Here is an 8543-nt window from a genome sequence, read left to right as displayed (position 1 = left end):
CTGACTGGACTCACTGGATGAGAAAGAACCAAGGAGTGAGGTCTGTACACTGAAATGTTAGAAACTTTGCTGAATAGAATAAGTATTAAGAGCATTTCGGGGTGCAGACCTCACTCGTGTGTTCTATGTTTTGCGATTTTTGTGTTGCACCCTGATATTTTTCTCTGGATATGAGCACACCTGGTCCTCTTCTGAAGCTTTACAAGAACCACCACTCAAAGTGAAAGTGAAAGTGAAACTAAGCTTCAGATCGTTGTAGAGGAGGGAGGGGTACTACAGCTGTCTGGGTTCGTGTTTGACCGGTCTAACAAGTTTAACTTCAGATTCACTCTGAGAGAAAATGGCTTCCCGCCCATCACTTCCAGAAGAGGATCTCTCCTGTGCTGTGTGTCAAGACATCTTTAAAGATCCTGTCGTGCTGTCATGTAGCCACAGCTTCTGTAAAGACTGTCTACAGAAATGGTGGCGAGACAAACCATTACGGGAGTGTCCACTTTGTAAGAGAAGATCTTCGAAGAGTGAACCACCTTGTAGTTTGGCGTTAAAGAACCTGTGTGAGGCCTTCTTAAAGGACAGCAGTCACAGAGCTGCAGCAGAGTCTGAGACTCTCTGCAGTCTGCATGCTGAGAAACTCAAACTCTTCTGTCTGGATCATCAGCAGCCCGTGTGTGTCGTCTGTCTATACTCGAAAATACACACCGACCACAGAATCAGACCAATCGGTGAAGCTGCACTGGATCAGAGGGAGGAACTCCAGAAATCACTGAAGCCCTTACAGGAAAAGTTAAAGGATTTAGATGAAGCTAAAAGAAACTTTGACCAAACAACAAAACACATTAAGGTCCAGGCCCAGAACACAGAGAGGCAGATTAAAGAGGAGTTTAAGAAACTTCACCAGTTTCTACAAGAGGAAGAGGAAGCAAGGATTACTGCAGTGAGGGAGGAAGAGGAGCAGAAGTGTCAGATGATGAAGGAGAAGATTGAGGGGCTGAACAGAGAGATAGCAGGCCTCTCAGACACAGTTGAAGCCATAGAGAAGGAACTGGGATCTGAAGACATCTGATTCCTGCAGAACTACAAGACTACAGTGAAAAGAGCCCAGAGCACACTGCCAGATGTTCCACAGCTGGTCTCAGGAGCACTGATAGACGTGGCCAAACACCTGGGCAACCTGAGCTTCACAGTCTGGAACAAGATGAAGGAGATGGTGACCTACACTCCTGTGATTCTGGACCCAAACACTGCTGATCCAATTCTAATCCTGTCTGAGGATCTGACCAGTGTGAGACGTGGAGAGAGACAGCAGCTTCCAGAAAACCCAGAGAGGTTTAACAGGTACTCTGTCCTGGGCTCTGAGGGTTTTAATTCAGGAACTCACTGCTGGGATGTTGAGGTTGGAGAAAGTTCAGGCTGGGCACTGGGTGTGATGGAAGAGGCTGTCCAGAGGAAGACAGACGAAAGACGTAGAGCCTGGAGGATATGGTTCTTTTTAGGTAAATACTCAGCAGCATCTCCATCAAGAAAAGACACTGTTCTCTCAGTGAGACTGAAGCCTCAGTGGATCAGAGTGAAGTTGGACTGGAACAGATTAACTCTGTCATTCTCTGATCCTGATACCAACACACACATACACACCTTCACACACACTTTTACTGAAAGGCTGTTTCCAGTTATAGATCCTTGGGATGCAGACTGTATGAAGGTGTTACCAGTGAAGGTCTTTGTAAAACTGGAACAATAGAAACAGAGATTATGATGGTGAAAACGGACTTGAAGTGATGTAACAATTTGTGTGTGAATATATATGTGTGTGTGTGTGTGTGTGTGTATGAAGTATATAAGTATATATTTATAGTATATACGTATAAGTATACATTATTATTACTGTATAGGGTAAAATAATCACATGTATACTGCTGTTATTATATCAGTGTATATTGATCCATGTTTCTACAAACTGTTAGTAATTCCTAAAACAAAGACCTCGTGTGTTTCCAACCAGTCATTTGGCTGAACTGTGTGTACATGTAGTGTCTTTACACCTCCCACACCAGTCTTCCTCTCTAAAATGATCCGGATCCCAGACTAGTATTCTGACTCAGTCACAGACTAACACCAACATAACTCACCCCGTCCTGTTCACAGATGTGAGGTAGGACTCAACTCCTGCTGCAGGATTTTACTGTAGTCACTCTTGTGGTGGATGTACACACCATTGAAATCCAGTTTCAGACTGATGTGGTTCACGTCTTTACCTCTCCTCGTCTCCAATTTAACTCATAACGTCTGTAATAGTATTGTTTGCTTGGTGATTTTCAACAGTTGTTATAATAAAACAAGATGAAAAAAACAGGATGGTGTTATAATCTGGAGGGTTTTTTGGGGGGGGGGGGGTAATTTCATTTCTAAAAAAAAACATGTACTTAATTAGTCTTGATAATTATCTTAATGATTTGTTGCAGCAGACTGTGTAGCACTTGTGTGTGCATTGTTTTGTACTGAAATACAAGTGCAGCATTAGGCCACGTATGTTAAACAGCTTGGACTGACAGGACAGGTACACTTTATACTAAGATTTCACTATAAATACATACTGTGGAGTAGGGTCCGGGGAGCAAGACTAGACAGAAGAGAAACCACAGTACTGGGTTCTGTTAGGACCAGAGAGGGGAGCCACTGTTCTGGTCTACCAATTTACAATTTCATTTAGCAGACGCTTTTATCCAAAGCCCCGTACATCCGACAGTAATACAACACAAGCAAGGATCTAGTCAGGAGGCCGCAAGGCAACTAAGTGCCACAAAACTAGGTTCAATTCTGATAGGACATCGGTGTCAACAGGCAGCGCACAAAGACAATGCAAAGGGTGCAGACACGCAGTTTTTTTTACGTCGATACCCTCAGGTGTGGAGGTGTTGGAGAAAGAACTGGGTCTTTAGCTTCTTCTTAAAGATGGAGAGGGACTCGGCGGATTGAATGGAGTTTGGTTACTTGTTCCACCACCGGGGCACTACAGAAGAGAAGAGTCTGGCTAGTGGCTAGGCTCCGCTTCCTGTGTTGTAAAATGGCAGTGTGAACTCTTGTTGGCAGTGGCCTTACCCAGTACCGTCCATCCAGTGTCTTTGTCGACGTCTGCGTCTCATTTATAGTTTTCGCTTGATGGCTGGAAGAACTTGGTCTCGTACATCCTGTGGGCCCAGTGACCACGGCCCTCCCTGGAGCTTTGCCCGAAGAGAAAACAGCGAGGACGTTCTGACAGTTCTTAGTTTGGATATATGTGTTCTTAGTTTGGATATATGTGTTCTTAGTTTGGATATATGTCTTTAGTTTGGATATATGTGTTCTTAGTTTGGATATATGTGTTCTTAGTTTGGATATATGTCTTTAGTTTGGATATATGTGTTCTTAGTTTGGATATATGTGTTCTTAGTTTGGATATATGTGTTTAGTTTGGATATATGTGTTCTCATTTTGGATATATGTGTTTAGTTTGGATATATGTGTTCTTAGTTTGGATATATGTCTTTAGTTTGGATATATGTGTTCTTAGTTTGGATATATGTGTTCCTAGTTTCGATATATGTGTTCTTAGTTTGGATATATGTGTTTAGTTTGGATATATGTGTTCTCAGTTTGGATATATGTGTTTAGTTTGGATATATGTGTTCTTAGTTTGGATATATGTCTTTAGTTTGGATATATGTGTTCTCAGTTTGGATATATGTGTTTAGTTTGGATATACACTACCGTTCAAAAGTTTGGGATCACCCAAACAATTTTGTGTTTTCCATGAAAAGTCACACTTATTCACCACCATATGTTGTGAAATGAATAGAAAATAGAGTCAAGACATTGACAAGGTTAGAAATAATGATTTGTATTTGAAATAAGATTTTTTTTTACATCAAACTTTGCTTTCGTCAAAGAATCCTCCATTTGCAGCAATTACAGCATTGCAGACCTTTGGCATTCTAGCTGTTAATTTGTTGAGGTAATCTGGAGAAATTGCACCCCACGCTTCCAGAAGCAGCTCCCACAAGTTGGATTGGTTGGATGGGCACTTCTTTGAGCAGATTGAGTTTCTGGAGCATCACATTTGTGGGGTCAATTAAACGCTCAAAATGGCCAGAAAAAGAGAACTTTCATCTGAAACTCGACAGTCTATTCTTGTTCTTAGAAATGAAGGCTATTCCATGCGAGAAATTGCTAAGAAATTGAAGATTTCCTACACCGGTGTGTACTACTCCCTTCAGAGGACAGCACAAACAGGCTCTAACCAGAGTAGAAAAAGAAGTGGGAGGCCGCGTTGCACAACTGAGCAAGAAGATAAGTACATTAGAGTCTCTAGTTTGAGAAACAGACGCCTCACAGGTCCCCAACTGGCATCTTCATTAAATAGTACCCGCAAAACACCAGTGTCAACATCTACAGTGAAGAGGCGGCTGCGGGATTCTGGGCTTCAGGGCAGAGTGGCAAAGAAAAAGCCATATCTGAGACTGACCAATAAAAGAAAAAGATTAAGATGGGCAAAAGAACACAGACATTGGACAGAGGAAGACTGGAAAAAAGTGTTGTGGATGGATGAATCCAAGTTTGAGGTGTTTGGATCACAAAGAAGAACGTTTGTGAGACGCAGAACAAATGAAAAGATGCTGGAAGAATGCCTGACGCCATCTGTTAAGCATGGTGGAGGTAATGTGATGGTCTGGGGTTGCTTTGGTGCTGGTAAGGTGGGAGATTTGTACAGGGTAAAAGGGATTCTGAATAAGGAAGGCTATCACTCCATTTTGCAACGCCATGCCATACCCAGTGGACAGCGCTTGATTGGAGCCAATTTCATCCTACAACAGGACAATGACCCTAAACACACCTCCAAATTGTGCAAGAACTATTTAGAGCAGAAGCAGGCAGCTGGTATTCTATCGGTAATGGAGTGGCCAGCGCAGTCACCAGATCTGAACCCCATTGAGCTGTTGTGGGAGCAGCTTGACCATATGGTACGCAAGAAGTGCCCATCCAACCAATCCAACTTGTGGGAGCTGCTTCTGGAAGCGTGGGGTGCAATTTCTCCAGATTACCTCAACAAATTAACAGCTAGAATGCCAAAGGTCTGCAATGCTGTAATTGCTGCAAATGGAGGATTCTTTGACGAAAGCAAAGTTTGATGTAAAAAAATCTTATTTCAAATACAAATCATTATTTCTAACCTTGTCAATGTCTTGACTCTATTTTCTATTCATTTCACAACATATGGTGGTGAATAAGTGTGACTTTTCATGGAAAACACAAAATTGTTTGGGTGATCCCAAACTTTTGAACGGTAGTGTATGTCTTTAGTTTGGATATATGTGTTCTTAGTTTGGATATATGTGTTTAGTTTGGATATATGTGTTCTTAGTTTGGATATATGTGTTTAGTTTGGATTTTCAGTGCATCCGGAAAGTATTCACACCCCTTCACTTTCTCCACATTTTGTTATGTTACAGCCTTATTCCAAAATGGATTAAATTCCTTTTTTTCCTCATCAATCGACACACAATACCCCATAATGACAAAGTCAAAAAGGTTTTGTAGAAATTTTTTGCAAATTTATTAAAAATAAAAAACTGAAATATTTCATGTACATAAGTATTCACACCCTTTGCTATGACACTCAAAATTGAGCTCAGGTTCATCCTGTTTCCACTGATCATCCTTGAGATGTTTCTACATCTTGATCGGAGTCCACCTGTAGTAAATTCAATGGATTGGACATGATTTGGACAACACTACATCGCAATACGTACGTGTCAGAGGACACGTTTTTGCAAGACCAAAATATGTGTATATGGACACGTATTAGTTGCCACTGGGGCCGCAATCCCGTTTTCTGGCCACTCGGGGCGCAACAAAAAGGGCGGACAGCGTCATGGTGGCAGCAGTCCTGCAACCAACATAGTAGATGAATGCGGGAGGTGCGGCAAGACGCAGGACACCGATGAGGGGAAGTGTCCTGCAATGAACAGGAAGTGCAACAACTGTCATAAAAAGGGACATTGGGAGCGTGTATGTCACTCTAAAGCGGTGACAGACGTCACTGAAGAGGTTAAACAGCTGTACTTTCTGGGAGAAGTTGGCAAAGACAGCAGTCAGGAACATTCCCTCCACCATCTTTGTTCAATATTTTTGACATTCTAATGCGTCATGACCATGGTCATGACAGACCTAGTAGGCTACAGGGTGCCCCTAGCGGCATCTGTGAGATACGTGTCAATGAACACGTATAAGTTACTTGCAGAAGCGTGTCCATACACACGTAAAGAGGACGAGACCGGTCTGGATTTGGAAAGGCACACACCTGTCTATATAAGGTCCCACTGTTGACAGTGCATGTCAGAGCAGAAACCGAGCCATGAAGTCAACCTCCGAGACAGGATTGTATCGAGGCACAGATCTGGGGAAAGGTACAAAAAAAATTCAACAGTTTTGAAGGTCCCGAAGAGCACAGTGGTCTCCATCATTCGTAAATGGAAGAAGTTTGGATCCACCAGGACTCTTCCTAGAGCTGGCCGCCCAGCCAAACTGAGCAATCGGGGGAGAAGGGCCTTGGTCAGGGAGGTGACCAAGAACGCGATGGTCACTCTGACAGAGCTCCAGCGTTCCTCTGTGGAGATAGGAGAACCTTCCAGAAGGACAGCCATCTCTGCAGCACTCCACCAATCAGGCCTTTATGGTAGAGTGGCCAGACAGAAGCCTCTGCTCAGTAAAAGGCCCATGACAGCCCGCTTGGAGTTTGCCAGAAAGCACCTAAAGGACTCTCAGACCATGAGAGACAAGATTCTCTGGTCTGATGAAACCAAGATTGATCTCTTTGGCCTGAATGCCAAACGTCACGTCTGGAGGAAACCAGGCACCTCTCATCACCTTGCTAATACCATCCCTACAGTGAAGCATGGTGGTGGCAGCATCATGCTGTGGGGACGTTTTTCAGTGGCAGGAACTGGGAGACTAGTCAGGATCGAGGGAAAGATGAATGGAGCAAAGTACATAGAGATCCTTGATGAAAACCTGCTCCAGAGCGCTCAGGACCTCAGACCGGGGCGAAGGTTTACCTTTCAACACGACAACGACCCTAAGCACCCAGCCAAGACAACGAAGGAGTGGCTTCGGGACAAGTCTGTGAATGTCCTTGAGTGGCCCAGCCAGAGCCCAGACTTGAACCCCATTGAAGATCTCAGGAAAGACCTGAAAATAACTGTGCAGCAATGCTCCCCATCTAACCTTACAGAGCTCGAGAGGATCTGCAGAGAAGAATGGGAGAAATACCCCAAATATAGGTGTGCCAAGCTTGTAGCTTCATACCCAAGAAGACTTGAGGCTGTAATCGCTGCCAAGGGTGCCTCAACCAAGTACTGAGTAAAGGGTGTGAATACTTATGTACATGCAATATTTCAGTTTTTTATTTTTAATAAATTTGCAAAAATTTCTACAAAACCTTTTTCGCTTTGTCATTATGGGGTATTGTGTGTAGATTGATGAGAAATAAATAAATAAATGTAATCCCTTTTGGAATAAGGTTGTAACATAACAAAATGTGGGGAAAGTGAAGGGGTGTGAATACTTTCCGGATGCACTGTATGTGTTCTTAGTTTGTTTTTATGTGTTCTTAGTTTGGATATATGTGTTCTTAGTTTGGATATATGTGTTTAGTTTGGATATATGTTTTCTAGTTTGGATATATGTGTTCTAGATTGGATATATGTGTTCTAGATTTATATGTGTTCTTGTAGTTCTTGTATAAGTGTTTTTCTCTTTGTGTTGCACTGCTGTGGGATGGGGAAACAATTTTTAGTTTTATTTCATATATGTGAATACATGCAGTCAAATGACAGAGTGTTCGTGATTCCTGACTCATAGTGACTTAGGGCCCCGTTAATCTATATCTTAAAACTTTGTATTTTATGGAAGGTTTTACAAATGTTTTATATTTGATTTTTTTAATATTCTTTATTTTTACTCTAACTTTTTTAATTGTTTCAATTAACAAATATCTCGCTTTCGTTTTGTTCTGATTTCAAGGTTTTATTTTATTTGTTTTGTTTTGTTTTTTCCTTCCTTTTTCTACCCAATTGTATCTTTCCAATCACCCCACTCTTCCGAACCACCCCGGTCTCTGCTCCACCCCCTCTGCCGATCCGGGGAGGGCTGCAGACTACCACATGCCTCCTCCCATACATGTGGAGTCACCAGCCGCTTCTTTTCACCTGACAGTGAGGAGTTTCACCAGGGGGACGTAGTGCGTGGGAGGATCACGGTATTCCCCCCAGTTCCCCACCTGAACAGGCGCCCCTACCGACCGACCAGATGAGGCGCTAGTGCAGCGACCAGGACACATACCCGCTTCCCACCCACAGACACGGTCAGTTGTGTCTGTAGGGACGCCCGACCAAGCCAGAGGTAACACGCGGATTCGAACCGACAATCCCCGTGTTGGTAGGTAACGGAATAGACCACCACACAGGTGGGATGCACCCGGACGTTGATGCAGTGACCGGGACGGCTCG

The 8543-nt window shown here is 43.1% G+C and overlaps 1 pseudogene; it reads left to right on the top strand.

Annotated features, from left to right (window-relative positions):
• Positions 1 to 340: 340 nt before the first annotated feature.
• Positions 341 to 1743, top strand: LOC130107031 (E3 ubiquitin-protein ligase TRIM39-like; annotated as a pseudogene).
• Positions 1744 to 8543: the final 6800 nt, after the last annotated feature.

This window comes from Lampris incognitus, chromosome 2 (assembly GCF_029633865.1).
Source record: "Lampris incognitus isolate fLamInc1 chromosome 2, fLamInc1.hap2, whole genome shotgun sequence".
Taxonomy (NCBI): Eukaryota; Metazoa; Chordata; class Actinopteri; order Lampriformes; family Lampridae; genus Lampris; species Lampris incognitus.
This window is presented reverse-complemented; position numbering and strand designations above follow the sequence as displayed.